Genomic DNA, 16428 nt, shown 5'->3' on the forward strand with positions numbered 1-16428 from the left:
GAAATTAAAATGGCAAACATTCAAAGGTTTAAGGTAATGTACTTTTCCACCATCAACCTGCAGCTTTAGTCAAATCGATCACAGCGGGACTGACTCCAGACCTGATCCCAGCCAGGAACCAATACGCTGCATTTCAGTGTTCACTTGAAACTCAGATTAATCTCCAGCTGCTTTAATCTCACCTTTTCCAGTTGGACACTGCAGACTTCTACCCAAATACATTTCAAGATCATAACCCATTGGTTCAGTTTTCCCCAGCCTGCCTTCTGATTGGTTGGGCTGATCTAACCTTCACCCTGATTGGTTGCCCATCAGTTCGTCTTAAGTCGTTTGATGGCTGCTTCCTGGTTGAGGTCATCTTGCTCTCTCTTGGTGACTCTGTTCGTCTCTTCAGGTTGTCGGCTCGTTCCAGACTCTCCATTAGATGGAGGCTCAGCAGTTTCTTCATCTCTCTCCTTTCTCTCCTCTCCTCCATCTCTTCAATCTCCTCTGCAAACAATGCCTTCAGAGGTCGAATGAGCTGGGGAAGCATCAGGAAATCTCCAAATCGGATCTGTAAGCACAAGAAAATAACACATCACACTTTACATTTGATTCAAAGTGGAATATAAATTACATTTTGTTTGCACAGCATTTCTCAAATAAGAAAGTGAGGTAGGAAAGAAAAAGAAATAACAGAAAGAAAGTAAGGAAGGAAGGAAACAAGGAAGGTTGTAAGAATGTAATTAAGGAAGTAAGGAATTAAATAACTAAGGAAGTAAGAAAGGAAGAAGAAAGGAAATAAAGGATGGAAATAAGGAGGAAAATAACTAAGGAAGTATGAAAAGAAGGACGGCAGGAACGAAGGATGTAAGTAATGAAGAAAGTAACTAAGGAATAAAGGATGCAAGTAATAAAGGAAATAAATATCTATGGAAGGAAGTGAGGAAAGGATGCAAGGAAGGAAATAACTAAAGATGGAAGGAGGAAAATTCCGAAGGAAGGAAAGAAGGATGGAAGCATCGCAGGAAGTAACTAAGGAAGTAAAAATGGAGGATGCAAGGAAGGATGTAAATAAAGGAAATCACTAAAGAGGGAATTAAGCAAGAAAGGATATAATTAATGTAGGAAGTAACTGTGAAAAAGGACAGGTAAGGAAGGAAATAACTAAGGATGGAAGTAAGGAGGAAAATAACTAAGGAAATACGGAAGGAACAAAAGATGGATGGAAGTAATGCAGAAAGTAAATAAGGAAGTTAAGAAGGATGCAAGTAAAAAAGGAAATAACTAAGGAAGAATGCAAGGAAGGATATAAGTAATGAAGGCAGTAACAGAAAAGAAAGCAAGGAAGGAAGGAATTAAATAACTAAGGATGGAAGTATGGAGGAGTATGGGAAGGAATTAAGGATGTATGGAAGTAATGCAAGAAGTTATTATGGAAGTTAAAAAATGAAGGATGTATGTAAATAAGGAAATAACTAAGGAAGGAATGAAGCAAGGAAGGATATAAGTAGTAGAGGAAGTAACTGAAAAAAGGAGGACACAAGTAAGGAAGGAATTACTAAGGATGGAAGTTGAAAGGGAAATAACTAAGGAAGGAATTACGTATGGAAGGATGTAATGATTTAAATAAGGAATTAAGTACGAAAGGACGGATGGATGGATTTTAGTAAAGATAGTTAAGTAATGCAGGAAGTAAATAAGGAAATAACTAAGGAAGGATATGAGCAATGGAGGAAGTAAATAGGGAAATACCTAAGGAATGAATTAGGAAGTATGGAAGGATGCAAGTAATGAAGAAACTAAGTAAGTACAAAAGATGTATTTTAATTAAGATAGATCGGAAGAATTAGCTGGGAGTTATTTGACAATATCCTCACCCTCATGTGGTCGAAGGAGATCCCCACTTTGCTGTTGAAGTCATCGCTGAAGAGAGGGATCTTAGCGTACCGCTGACTGAAGTGATTCAACTCGATGAATTCAGCGTTCATCTTCATCCCGATGCCGATAGCCTGAGACGTGGTGCTGGAAAGAGTTTCAGTTTCAAACACCGAGCACTGACAGAATCATGCAACTTCTCTGGAAACAACCCAAACCCGAAATCTGAGGCTGAACTTCAATTTACTCAAATTAAACCAAAAAGGTCTTCACAGACACCACTGAAGTGTTGTGCTGCAGTATCAGATCAGTTTTCCTCAACCATTTCTCACGTTCAAGGGCTGATGTAGGATCTGTTTTCTACAAAGCCTACAACACAAATCTGTAAATTTGTGAATTTCAGCTGATAAAGCTAAACCGGACCTGAACCAATCTGGAAGACGCTCTCCACCCTCTCAGACAATCAATTCCTCACTGAAACCCAAATGAATCCCCCACAAAATCTCCAAACGATTTCACTCAGAAGCTCTCAGCGTTATTCAGCTCTTAAATTGGAAAGGGCCCCAGTGTGAGACACGGAGCAGTGCATTCATAGACCCGGCGCTCCAGAACTCCAGCAGACGACAAGGAACCCAATCAATGCTCATCTAAGAGGAGAATCCCACAACTTTAAGAGAGACCCGCTTTAAAAGAGTCCTCCATCAGGAAGCACATTATCCACTGGGAAGGCTGACCACTTTCATTTCAGAAGAATTTCTCCCTCTGCCTGCGATTGAGGGTGCTTTTTTAGCTCTTAAATCAAAAGATAGTTTCATCTTGTTTGTTTTGTAAGTTCGCACATGGCCAATACAACCTCTTCATTAAGACCAGCGCTGTCTGATAAGAGCTGGTGTTTGACTGTTGCATTATTGATGGATGAGAATTCATGCTGAAATGCATTCATTACATAGGAACAATGTTGATGGAAATTGTGCCACAATGAAAAGGCAATACCGTCATTATTTATTTTACATGTGAATTACAGCTCAAAAGTTCAGGATCGGTAAGATTTTTCTCTTCTGCTCACCAAGGCCGCATTTATTATATAAAAAATACAGCAAAAACTGCAATATTGTGAATTATTATTACCGTTTAAAATAACTGATTTCCATTTGAATATATTTTAAGATGCAATTTATTCCTGTAATAAAAAGCTGAATTTTCAGCATCATGACTCCAGTCTTCAGTGTCACATGATCCTTCAGAAATCATTCTAATATGCTGAGAAGCATTCCTTATTATTATCAATGTTGTAAACAGTTGAGCTGCTTCATATTTTTGTGGAAACGGCAGCTGAAGTTTAATTTGAAAAAAGATCCGTTGATTTTGGTCTGATCTGAGCAGTTCGAGTGCCAAAATACAGCACTGATTGTTTTATGAATCAGACAAAATGTGATGCAGCTGTAAAGAGATTGTTATTGAAGGATGTGCAATTAAAAACTATTTCAGAACAGAGCAAATAGAAAAAAAAAAAAAACATTTACATGGAACTAAAGAGGGTGTTTTTTGCCACAGTACACGTAAAACTTGTAAGTGTCAGAACTGGCTATAAAAAACTAAATTTTAGTGCTAAAAACTTTCACAAACATTTCAATCAACAAAACTTCGACAAGCCTTTGGCTTTTCTTAGTTGGGGCTTAAAAGAAGGCTAAAGGGATATTTTAGCCAAAACTGAAAATTTGCTGTTAATAGGCTCTGGTTTACAGGTAATAATGTTGTAAATAATGTTCAGTTTCTTGCACAGAGTGATCGTTTCACTTCATAAGACCTCAATATATCATCAGGAGACACGGGTATTAATTTTGTCTTCCTTGATATGCTTTTTTATTCTCAAATATTGGCAGCCGCTGACTTGAATTTTATGAATCAGTTTCAGCTAAAAATCTTCTTTACTGTTCTGCTGAAGAAAAATAAAGTCACCTACATCTTGGATGGCCTGAGGGTGAGTAAATTAACAGCAGTTTTTTATTTTTGGTTGAACTAACACAATCGGATGAGAACAAAACTGAACCGAACTGAATAATGACACTATTGTCTTCTGCTTTATAGCTTAATTTGTTCATACTTGACCAATTTTGCAACACTGACACTTTTATTGTACTGAATTGAATCAACATCGAACTGACTTGAGCCGAATAACGACACTATTGTCTTCAATCACTGAACTCGTTTCATAAATGATTAATTTTACAGTTATCAAACAAATTTGTCTCATTTTTAAAGTTTTCATCATTGATTCTGTTATTTTCCTATTTAATACTATGAGTCTGCTTTGTATTGTATAAAGCGCCATATAAAGGTGACTTGACAAACAGTATAACAAAACTGAATTAAAAACACTTGCTATGACCCTGCAGATCTGAAGTGTCATTGATTACCTGTGTCTCTTCTCGCACGCTTCTTCCTCCATCCTGTCCTCCAGTGTGGCTTCATGAATCAAAAGTGTTGCATTCTTGCCTGAGAGCAAACCAAGAGATGAATCAAACTCTCTCCACCACACACACACACACACACACACAGATAGACTACAGCTGACATGCTGTTCCCTCTTTTCCCCATTGTAAAACACACACAAACATTCACACACCAACACACACTCAATCAATCACGAGAACTCCAGCGAGCGCTGAGACAACAAAGGCCTTTCCTAATGAGACGAGTGGACCGAACCATCTCCAGCGTTCAGGAGGGTAGCTTGGTTCAGGCTGAATACCCTCATCACCGCCGGACTCCTTCAGGAGCCATTAAAGAGGATTCTGTGACTGGGAGAACAGCACTGAAGTGATCGATTGCATTGCTGATAAAGACAGGAAGAAGCATTTAAACGCAGGCTTCATTCGTATCGATCCGAGAGTCACTATAGAGATTTAGGCGCAATTACAGACTCTCGCTTTCCTGCTGGACTGATGGGCCTTCAATGAGCAGATTCTGACTGACGGAGTATTTTAAGGGAAAAATCTCTGTAGAAATACAGTGTGTGGTTTGTCTGACAATTCAGACTGAAAATCAACTGTAAACATGTAACTTTAAATCTTATAGCCATGCAAAATGTAGTTGTGTATCTTAAAAAATGAATGTCAGTATTTGTTTGTGTTTGGGTTCATAAATCTCAATAACATTTTGCGACTCACATTTCACCTTAAAATCAACAGAAAAAAAAACAAAAAACAGCACTATTCCCCCCAACCCCTCCCCCTCAAATTCTTGTTAAATGTTTTGCAGAATAATAAATAATTTAGGTAAAACTTTCCAACAATATGATCCTATTAGTTAACTAACGATGAGCAAAACATAAGTTACAGTATTTTTTTTTTTTTGTGTTATTTCAGTATCGAGATACTATTTTAGTTTTTAATAATACTCTGAATTAGTTTTTATTTTTATATTTTCTGTTTTCATTATAATTTTAAAGTTTTAGTAAGTTTGTTGTCGTAGTATTAGTTTTTAATGTCTATTTAGTTTTTATTAATTTTATTTACACTGTTATTTTAGTTAAAGTTTATTTCAAGTAATGAATTGTATTACCATTAGTTATTAAAAATGCAAAAGTTAATCGTTAGTTCATGCTCTCTAAGGTCTATTTAATCATATGAACAGACGCAACTTTTGTTTTTATTAATAGCATTTAAGAAAATGTCGAAACTAATATTAACTACAATTTAGAAATGCATTAGAAATATTGTTCATGTTAGTGCATGTTAACTAATGTGGTTAACTAATTTTAACAAATTAAAACTCTTTATAAAGTATTACCATAATTTACATATAATATCAATACCGTTTTTAATTTATGTTAAACATAAACAAAAAAAACATTTTTTACAACTTCATTAGAATTTCATAAGAATCATCAGCAAGGAAAATAATTATAACCTTTGAAAGGCCAATTTTACCCTTGCATCCACTTGATTTATCAGAATATTCAGGCCAGTATGATATTATATGCATATACACACACGTGCAAAAGCATGAGTGGTCAGTGTGTGTTTGTGTCTGTGGTTTTTACCCATATTAACGACAGCATCGCAGGGCATGGTGTCTCCAGAGAACACGAGCTTTCAACCAGACTGATGTGTCAAACTGCAGGCGAACGCGTTCTTACAGTGACGAACATAACACGTCTGAAACTACACATTCACCAGAAACAGAGCTTTCAGTAGGGATACATCACAACAAACTCATGCACGGTTTATTCTCTATGAATGGACAGTAATCTGAAGGGCCTGAGTACAGCTGGTGGATATTTTAAACATGTATAGTATTCTGTTGTTGACATAAAATTAACCAGCATTATGAATATAATGATGATTTTAATGCACGTCTTTATGACCGTTAAGTATAAGAGCATAAGAATGCTAGAAGACTATTTAGAATATTTTAGTTGCCTCTCTGAGGAAATATAGCAATAGATTATGTAAATTTAATTAATTATTACAATGGTGCATATAAATAAATTATAAAACATCATTCAAGCTACTAATAAAGCAATAAGCCCCAAGAAGCCGTGGTTTACAGTGAATTTATAACAGCTAAGCGGCGTTGTTAGGCACGATGCAAAGCGGTTATTCCATATACGTAGTAAGGTTCCACAAAATAAAATTGAGCAAACAGTGTAATGATATTAATAAAAACAGTATTCTTCCACCAAACAATGTAGTTCCTCAGAAACCGTTGTGGTTGCAATAAAGTGGTTGCCGAGCAACACACAGAAGTTAACAAAGGTGTATGTTTGTAGAGTAATTTACAACAGCTTCGAACGTGGCTCAACCAATCAGAATCAAGGACCGGAACTATCCGTTTTATAAAATAAAATAAAATTGACAGCAAATGCATAAATAAAGATACAGTGGGTACGGAAAGTATTCAGACCCCCTTAAATTTTTCACTCTTTGTTATATTGCAGCCATTTGCTAAAATCATTTAAGTTAATTTTTTTTCCTCAATGTACACACAGCACCCCATATTGACAGAAAAACAAAGAATCGTTGACATTTTTGCAGATTTATTACAAAATAAAAACTGAAATATCACATGGTCCTAAGTATTCAGACCCTTTGCTCAGTATTTAGTAGAAGCACCCTTTTGATCTAATACAGCCATGAGTCTTTTTGGGAAAGATGCAACAAGTTTTTCACACCTGGATTTGGGGATCCTCTGCCATTCCTCCTTGCAGATCCTCTCCAGTTCTGTCAGGTTGGATGGTAAACGTTGGTGGACAGCCATTTTTAGGTCTCTCCAGAGATGCTCAATTGGGTTTAAGTCAGGGCTCTGGCTGGGCCATTCAAGAACAGTCACAGAGTTGTTGTGAAGCCACTCCTTCGTTATTTTAGCTGTGTGCTTAGGGTCATTGTCTTGTTGGAAGGTAAACCTTCGGCCCAATCTGAGGTCCTGAGCACTCTGGAGAAGGTTTTCGTCCAGGATATCCCTGTACTTGGCCGCATTCATCTGTCCCTCGATTTTAAGGGGGTCTGAATACTTTCCGTACCCACTGTATATATTGGACATTGCCAAACGGATTAAAAAATGAATGGCTATAATCCTGAAAAAGCCTACACCGTCCATACAGACTTTGACTAGGTCATTCTTCTTCAGAACAGCCTGAATGAAGGATTTGGTCTTGACTTTGGGAATCTCAGCACCATCACACAAAAAGTTTGATGGGATCATTCTGGAAAGATGAAAAATAAACGTGAAAAGTGTCAAGTGTCAACATACTTTGTTTCATTTAAGTTTGACAAATGATAATGCGTTTACTTTTAATTGTGCGAATCATAGATGCTCTCACAGAACAATAGAAAAAAACTAAAGTGACTCAGTGGTAGTTTCCTCTCATACTTGATCTGGCTGAGGATCTGCTGGCAGTGATCGTGATACTGGTTTAACCACGTCATGATCTGCACAGGTGCGATCAGGTACACGGGACTGAACACTTTACCTAGACTGTTCTGCATCACACAAGACGCCATTATCAGTGAAATAATCCATACACATAATCAAGAAATAATAAAACATATTCACAAATAGATATATGCATACCAGAGCTCGCTCTCGCTCTTATATATATATATATACATACCAGAGCTCTCTCTCGCTCCAATAATAAATGAATCAAACCCTGTGTAGAGAGAAAAAAAGCAGACATGAAGGTCAGCAGAGCAATAAATAACATTTTATAAATAAATTCTAGATTATTATTTAATAGCCTTTTTTTATGAAACGAAGAGTTCCGGTCCTTGATTCTGATTGGCTGAGCTGCATTCGAAGCTGTTGTAAATTACTCTACAAACATACACCTTTGTTTACTTCCTTACCTAGACTGTTCTACAACACAGAAAACACCATTATCAGCGGACTGATCCATACACATAATAAAGATGAAATAAAACACACAGATAGATATAGATATAGATATAGATAGATATATATATATATATATATATATGTGTTGCTCAGTAACCACTTTGTAGGAACCACAAGTGTTTCTGAGGAACTACATTGTTTAGCGGAATAATATTGTTTTTATTAATATCATTACACTTTATTTGCTCTGTTTTATTTTGTGAAACCTTACTACGTATATGGAATAACCGTTTTATAAAAGCAATAAGCCCTGTGAAGCCGTGGTTTACAGTGAATTTATAACAGCTAAGGGGGTTTTAACAACAATGCCCCTTAGCTGCTATAAATTCACTGTAAACCACGGCTTCTTGCTTTATTTTCAAGATTTATCACACAGCTCTATGATCCTGACTGGTCAATTCTGGGTTTCTGTGGTTAAATATTTTAGCTTAATGACACTAAACTTATTTATTCAGGATAATGTACAGTCACATGGTGGCATAAACTGGTTTATTTGGCAAGTACAACCACCTGACTGCATGTTATCTCGTCTCTCACCGGGTGATGATCTGCGTGAAGGTGCGACACAAAGATGGTGGAGAGTCTGGCGAGGATCTCGTCCACGTCATCGCCGTAATGACGACACATCTGGCTGAACGTTCCCTCCCCACAATCCAGCAGCAGCGACTGAGATGAGCTGAGGAGCACAGAGATGTGCAGACATGCTTTACTTGATATTACAGCAATCACACACAAGAGACTGTGGGTTACTGCGATTTCACCAAAGACAGGAAGTGTTTTTGTTGCTAATCTGAACCAGAGGGACTAAAACCCCCTCAACCACAGTAAATATCACACTGCATGGACTGATGCATATTGCTTTTGCTTTAAAGGGGCCATAGGATGCCCATTTTCCACAAGTTGATATGATTCTTTGGGGTCTTAATGAAAAGTCTGTAACATAGTTTGGTTAAAATTTCTCAATGGTAGTATAAAAAAAACACCTTTTTTTATCCTGTCAAAAACAGCTCTTTTCAGATCAAGCCGTTTTTGTAGCATTTTCCTTTAAATGTTAATGCGCTACTGTCAATCAAACTATCGTGGGAGGGGCCTGTCTGTGTGATGTCACACAGACAGGCGTCTGAGATAGGCTCGATTTGAGAAAGGGGAAAACATTTAACCAGATTTTTAAAAAAAACACCGGGTGGATTTTTATCATTATAGGGTGGTTGTGTACACACACTGCCAACACACATTTCAGTTCAAACAACTTGTAAAAGTGCATGTATCATCCTATGACCCCTTTAATAAAACAGCAACACACTGCAAAATATGATTTTTGATGTATATGAAAATATGAAATATGATATGTTTCACAAGAAAATATTATTTCACTTTCTACTTCAGATTTTCACATTTGATTCAACATGTTACTTGCCATTTTTGTAATTATTTGTCAAACAAAATATTTCTGAGTGAAAATTGTTTAAAAAATATTAAATAGTTCAAGTTACATACACACACACACATATATATATATATATATAAAATGACTTTTATTATTATTATTATGGAACAGTAAGATTTAATATTAGGCCTACCTGATGTTCACTAAAGTCCCGCTGACGTTTCTGATCTTCATCGGCAGAGACGAGCCGGTGCCCAAAAACACGATCTCAGGAAACTTCTCACCTTTACCAGCATAGAAACAAACATATAAACATGCTAAACATCTGAAGCACAGAACAAAATCAGCCCACACACACTCTATAAGAGCTTAGTTCTTTTATAGTTCATATAGACTACCAGTCTGAGGTACTTCTTTATTATGACCCTTTACCACATTTTAGAAACACAAATCCTTCAACTCTCGTACGATCTGAGGCATCTGATACAGATACAGTAGAGCGGGAACGTGAGAAGTGAAGACAGTTTTACCCGGAGGAAATTAAATGTCAGGCTGTGGACGTGTTCTTGTCTTTCTGCTCTTCTAATTAAATACTTTCATCCCTCCTTCACTCTCCGATTCAGTAGAAAGCTCACCAGACGTGGAGATGGCTGCAGCTGCCTGGAACTTCCTGCATTCCTCAACTTCCTGTAAGAAGTTTGGCACTTCGGCTGCTTCCTTCACAAACTCCTCAGAGTCGCAGGATAGGATGGCATCTCTACACACACACGCACGCACGCACGCACACACACGAGAAAAGTTCCTCAAATAAGATCAAGTCTGGCATTTCAAAGAACTTTCTAAGAACTAGTTTCTTGAAGCTGTGAAAATCAATAAACTCACAATCTTTGTCTTGTTTCATACTATTACCCTGCACATCAAGCCTGTGTATTTCAGGTAAATGAGGACCACAATGAAACTGTCATTTAAAAGCTCATCTGTTACACGCTGTCGATCGTTGACCTGAACTGACCTTTGCCACTCCAGTTTGGGCCGAAGCTGAAACTTCATCAGACACTCGGCTCTGACGTTAGGAATGTGGAGAGAAGCCCGCGGCTCCTACAACAACCACAAAAAACTGATTAATAAATGATTAACAAATCTTTCCTTTCATATTGGGAAAAAATAAACGCTATACGCTGTTAATTAAACTAGAAATACACTTATATATTAAAAAAAAAACATTAAGTTATATTACAAAATGTATATTTTTATAAAAAATTATATTCAAGTACATTAAGCATATTAAGCATAAATAATACATGAAATGTTAAATATAATTTAAAAAATCTAATGAATAAATTGAATATTAAATTACAACAACAACAAAAACATTTGAAAAATGATATATCAAAATACAAATAAGAATTTACATCAGAATAAAAAAAAGTTCCCAAAAGCAATGGTTAAAATCTAATCAAACTGACCTGTAAGAGACTATTTAATATTAAATTAAATACAAAAATAAATATGAAATTAAATTAGAAGTGATCAAGAGAAAATCCAAAAAATTTTATATTACTAAGAAAAAAAAAACCAAAAAACATTAAAAACAATAATATTAGAAAAGAAGTAACATTAAAATACTTAAAAAATTACATGAGAATAAATAAATAATAGAAACATTCCCAGTTGGCAGTGGTTACAATCTAAATCAAACTGACCTGTAAAAGAGACTATGTAATATAAAATACAATTTAAAAAATGCATTAAATATGGAATTAAATGAGAAATTATCAAACTAATAAATTGGAAAAATATTAAATTATTAAAAAAAAATAGGGGAAAAAATGTAATACTGAAATACAAATTACACAAGAATAAACTGGCGAAGGCTAAAAGCTAAATCAATCATATCAATCAATCGTATTAAATAAAAAAAAAGTGAAATTAAAATGTACTATGTTGAAAAAAATAATAAATTACAAAAAGCAAACACTTAAAAAAAGAACAAAATCAATTATTTAAAAAAAAAAAAAGGCAATTGTCTAAATTTAAAGAAACACAGACTATTTCATATTAAATTAGCATACAATATGAAATTAAATTAGCAAAAATGTATTAGTTAAAAAAACTCTAAATGGATAAATGTAGCCTAAGTGAGTGGTGCTGTACTTTGGTCTTGTAGAGTTTGAGTGGAGGGAAGATCTCCGGATGGATGAGGTTGAGCTGTGTCTGGAGTTTGTGACTGCGGGTGTTGTGCGGCGTGAACGTCTGCTCGTTCATCACCAGATGCTCAGTGCTGCTGGGAAACCTGAGACACAACAGACAAGACAAGTCCAGTCAGGTCACCTTTATTTGAGTAGCGCTTTATACAATACTGGCTGTGTCAAAGCAGCTTTACAGTGTCAAACAGGAAACTAGTTTGTCAATAATGCAAGAAGACAATAGAAAACAGTCAGTTTATCAGCTAAAGTCAGTTCATTGATGATCCTCTCTTCCAAAAGTGTCTGTGCAATCAGTCAAGCGTCCCCAACTAAGCAAGCCAAAGGTGACAGCGGCAAGGAACCAAATCTCCATCGGTGACAGAAATGGAGAAAAACCAGGCTCAGTCGGGGGGCCAGTTCTCCTCTGGCCAGACGAAACCAGCATGGCGTGGTTTAATTCCAGGCTGCAGCGCAGGTCAGATTGTGCAGAGGACTTGTCTGGATCCCGTGGTTAAACAACAGACACATCTCACACACACACACACACACACACACACACGCGCGCTTCCTGCACACAATCAGACCTGTGTGATGGCTGTACTTCAGCTGTACCTCTCCATCCAGCTCTTGTACGGATCCGTGTCCAGCACTGATTCAGGCGTCATGTGAACCACGAGAGCCGCAGAATCCTCAGATCCGCCCGTCTGATACCTGCACGCATGACAGTATGAGATACATACAGAGAAAGCAGGCCTCATTTCTCTATGAGAGACATCTGCTCGCCTTTGTAAGATGTGATTGGTGCAGAGCGGCTGAATGAAGTCCTCTGATGGACAGTCGACGACTGTGAAAACTGGTCCGGGATCAGCCGGTGTGCACAGCTCCTCGGGTCGGATCTAAAACACACGCCGCATGGTCAGCTGGGAAACCGGGAGATCTTACAGCCTTCAGATGAACTCTGGAGTCTGCGGGTACTACAGATGTTTTCTCCAGAACAGACTGAAACTGTTATTGTGAAGAACTGGAAAATCAACTCTCTGTCACCTCTTTTCCGTCATGCGTCACAGTTTTTCCAGCTTTCAGAGCTTCGATTATGGGTCCAATGGCTGCTGTTCCTCTACAGAGAAACTGGATAACAGAAATGATGATCTGAACCATGTGTGTGTTATTTATTTTAGCCCTAAAAACATAATGACAGCTGAACCGAACAGCTATCAGACACTTACACCGGCAGGCCCATCTCTTTAGCTTTCAGTGCCAGGAAGTTCCCTTTCTTTGAGTGCAACTGAAGAAACATCAGACAAAAAAACATGGTTTTGAGCACTATATGGTCTTAAAAGGTGAAAAGACACATTTACAGTCATTCTGTGGCTGGAGAAATGTGTCACATTGATGTGTTTCAGACTATTTCTGCGCACCTTACACACGTAAGCCACCACGAGAGATGAACCTCTAGTAATCTTTTCTTTGGCTTCTGTGGAGAGGGAAAAAAAATAGTTCTAATAATAATAATTATTATTATTGCTGCTGCTGCTGTTGTTATGATGACAAAATATAACAGAAAAATTAAAGTTAGATTGAAAATATATTTATCAAAACAAACTATATAGAACAAATGCAATTAAAATTATTATTTTACTCTATTATGATGATGATAATAATGATGCAAAATATAATAGACATTGATTTTATTTCAATTTTAAATTTAAAATGTTGAAATTTATCAACATAAATTAATAAAATGTAACGAAAATTATTTTAATCACTTTGTTATTATTATAGGACAAGATAATATAAAATAACGGACAGAATGAAACTTGGATTGGATTGATTTTTATATATTTATTTATTTTTTAAATGATCAACACAAAATATGCAATTCAAATGCAAAATTTCATCTTCTTTTTGGACAATATATAACAATATAGACAAAATGAAGATAATGAATATAAAATCATAAAAATAAATTATACTGAATAAATGTATACATTAAATAAAATGAGAATTTTCATCACATGGTTTGAGGTTTATGTAAAACGTACATCTTCTTCGGTCTAAGTTTCATACAGCAGTGTCAGTAGGTGTGTGTGGAGTCTCACCTGGACTGGCACTGAGGCTCTGACTCTCCTCCAGGTCGTCCAGTCTCCTGAGCGCCCCCTTCTGACTTCTGTTAGGACTGCTGCTGCAGCCAGAGCCTGGAGACTGTCTTCCGGCCTCAGCTTACAACACACACACACGCGCGCGCACACACACACACACACGCGCTCTCAGTCACATCCTTCAGATGGGAATCATTCTAAACGTTCATGGTGGGGAACAGTGTAAAAATGGGGTGACACTCACAGAACAGAGGAACTTGACTGACGGTCATCGTTTCGTCTTTATATTCAGGTTCTGTATAAGGTCTGACAGCTGCGGACAAAATACAAATAAACAGAATCTCATTCGGATGCATGAGGGTACAGTAATCAGAGCACAGACAGACAAATGATCAATGTTACTTCAGTATTATTTATATACTATTAGAGTATTTATTTAGTAACATTTTCAGTTAGCTTTTATTTTTATACTTTGTTTAATTAGAATTTTCTTATGTACTTTTGTCATTTTTATTAGTTTTTGCTATTATCAATATCACTATTTCTATTTAATTTATTTTATTTCAATTTTAGTTACTATTTTAGTTGTAAGTTTAATTAACGTTAAGTTGAGTGAAGTTTAGGTGAGGTAAGTTAAGTTAAATTTAGTTTAGCTTAGTTTAGTTTAGGTGAGGAGAGGTAAGTTAAGTTATTAAGTTAAGATGAGTTGAGTTTTACTTTTAATTTTAGTTTAAGTTTTTCATCTGATATTTATATTTCATTTCAGCTTTTTATCAATTAACAAGAACAATTTTTAACAATTTCTATTTAATTTTCTATTTATTTTATTTCTGTTTTAGTTATTTTCAAGTTTAATTTTAGTTGAGTTGAGTTTAGTGGAGTTTAGTTGAGCTGAGATAAGTTAAGTTTAGCTTAATTTAGTTTAGTTTAATGTAGTTGAGCTGAGCTGCGTTTAATGGATTTAGTTTAGTGTTGAATTTAGTTTAGGTGAGATGAGTTAAGATGAGTGGAGTTTTACTTTTCATTTTAGTTTAAATTTGTTTAGTTTAAGTTTTTCATCTGATATTTATATTTAATTTCAGCTTTTTATCAATTAACAAGAACAATTTTTAACAATTTCTATTTAATTTTCTATTTATTTTATTTCTGTTTTAGTTACTTTCAAGTTTAATTTGAGTTGAGTTGAGTTTAGGTGAGCTGAGCTGAGGCAAGTTAAGTTTAGCTTAATTTAGTTGAGCTGAGCTTAGTGGAGTTTAGGTGAGCTGAGGTAAGCTGAATAAAGTTTTACTTTTAATTTTTTTTACATCTGATATTTAAATTTAAACTTTATTTCAATTAACAAGAACAACTTTTAAACAATTTAGCTTTTGTTTTAATAAACAGTAACGCTGCATAAAATCGATATGAGAGGATAACGGTGGACGTTTACCAAGTTTAATGTCCTCCAGCTGCCCTGAAAACACTCGAATGGCTTGTAAATATTTCTCCTAAAACATCAGAGCACAATTCAGTTAACTATTTCCCCGCCAGCATTTTTGAAAAAGGTTGCCAGCCACCGCCAGCGATTTTTGATGGCCTCCAGTATATTTTGCTGTATGAATATTTGAAGATGCAATACACCAAAATAAAGATCAGAGCCTCTACGTTTAAACAAAAAAAAAATCTGTTTTATTCTAGCTTAAAGCATTATTTTTTATCAACACTTGAATTTAGGTAGGCTTCATAAAAAATGCATAATTTTGAGCAAAAGTGTGAAAAAATCACAAATCAAAAACTACATCTAGATAATATTCAGTATGATTATCAAAGCATAAATCCAGTAAATCGCTTCCATCAACACCTCCAAAGCTTGCACAGACATATACCACTTCCTGGATCAACATTTTACTCTGTAACATTATGCAGTTTTCATTTATATGCTGTCTATTGCTGATGATCGCATTATTTTTCATATGCATCTGTTTACATAAGAGATGGCACGTTTCTCCGTCCTGTTCACATGTGTTTTTGTTCGGGAGGTTTTGTACTCATTCAGAAGATGCGTAATAGCGCCCCAGAGTGTATAACAGTGAAAACACGAAAAGCCGTAAAAACTCGTCTTTGGCGGGGAAGCGTTTTCTTCTAAAAGACGAGATAACACGTCAATGGCAATGAGTTAACTAACGATCCGTTAAGCATTACATAATGTTTGTTAATGATTTATTAATGAAAGTTATTACAAAGTGTTGCCAGAATCGCATTAACAAGATTTAGTCAACTAAAAATATAAATTGCACTGTTATAAATGCCCCCAGACTCTGGAATGACTTGCCCATTTTTATTAGATCTGCTCCTTCTTTGTGTTTTAAGTCCAAGCTAAAAACTTATCTTTTTGACTTGGCATAAAACCGGTGATGAAGCATCATCGCACTGTATTTTAGTGATGTTATTGTATCGCTTTATTCATTTTTTTTTTTTTCAGAATGTTTTGCAATGTGCCAGTTTCTATTTCTATTGTTTT

At 35.8% G+C, this 16428-nt stretch overlaps 1 pseudogene; it reads right to left on the reverse strand.

The window, feature by feature from the left end:
• Nucleotides 1-311: 311 nt before the first annotated feature.
• The window catches only part of LOC107696367 (zinc phosphodiesterase ELAC protein 2-like), a 19630-nt pseudogene continuing 3513 nt past the window's right edge, over nt 312-16428 (reverse strand).

This window comes from Sinocyclocheilus anshuiensis, unplaced genomic scaffold, assembly GCF_001515605.1.
Source record: "Sinocyclocheilus anshuiensis isolate Anshui unplaced genomic scaffold, SAMN03320099.WGS_v1.1 scaffold62, whole genome shotgun sequence".
Classification (NCBI taxonomy): Eukaryota; Metazoa; Chordata; class Actinopteri; order Cypriniformes; family Cyprinidae; genus Sinocyclocheilus; species Sinocyclocheilus anshuiensis.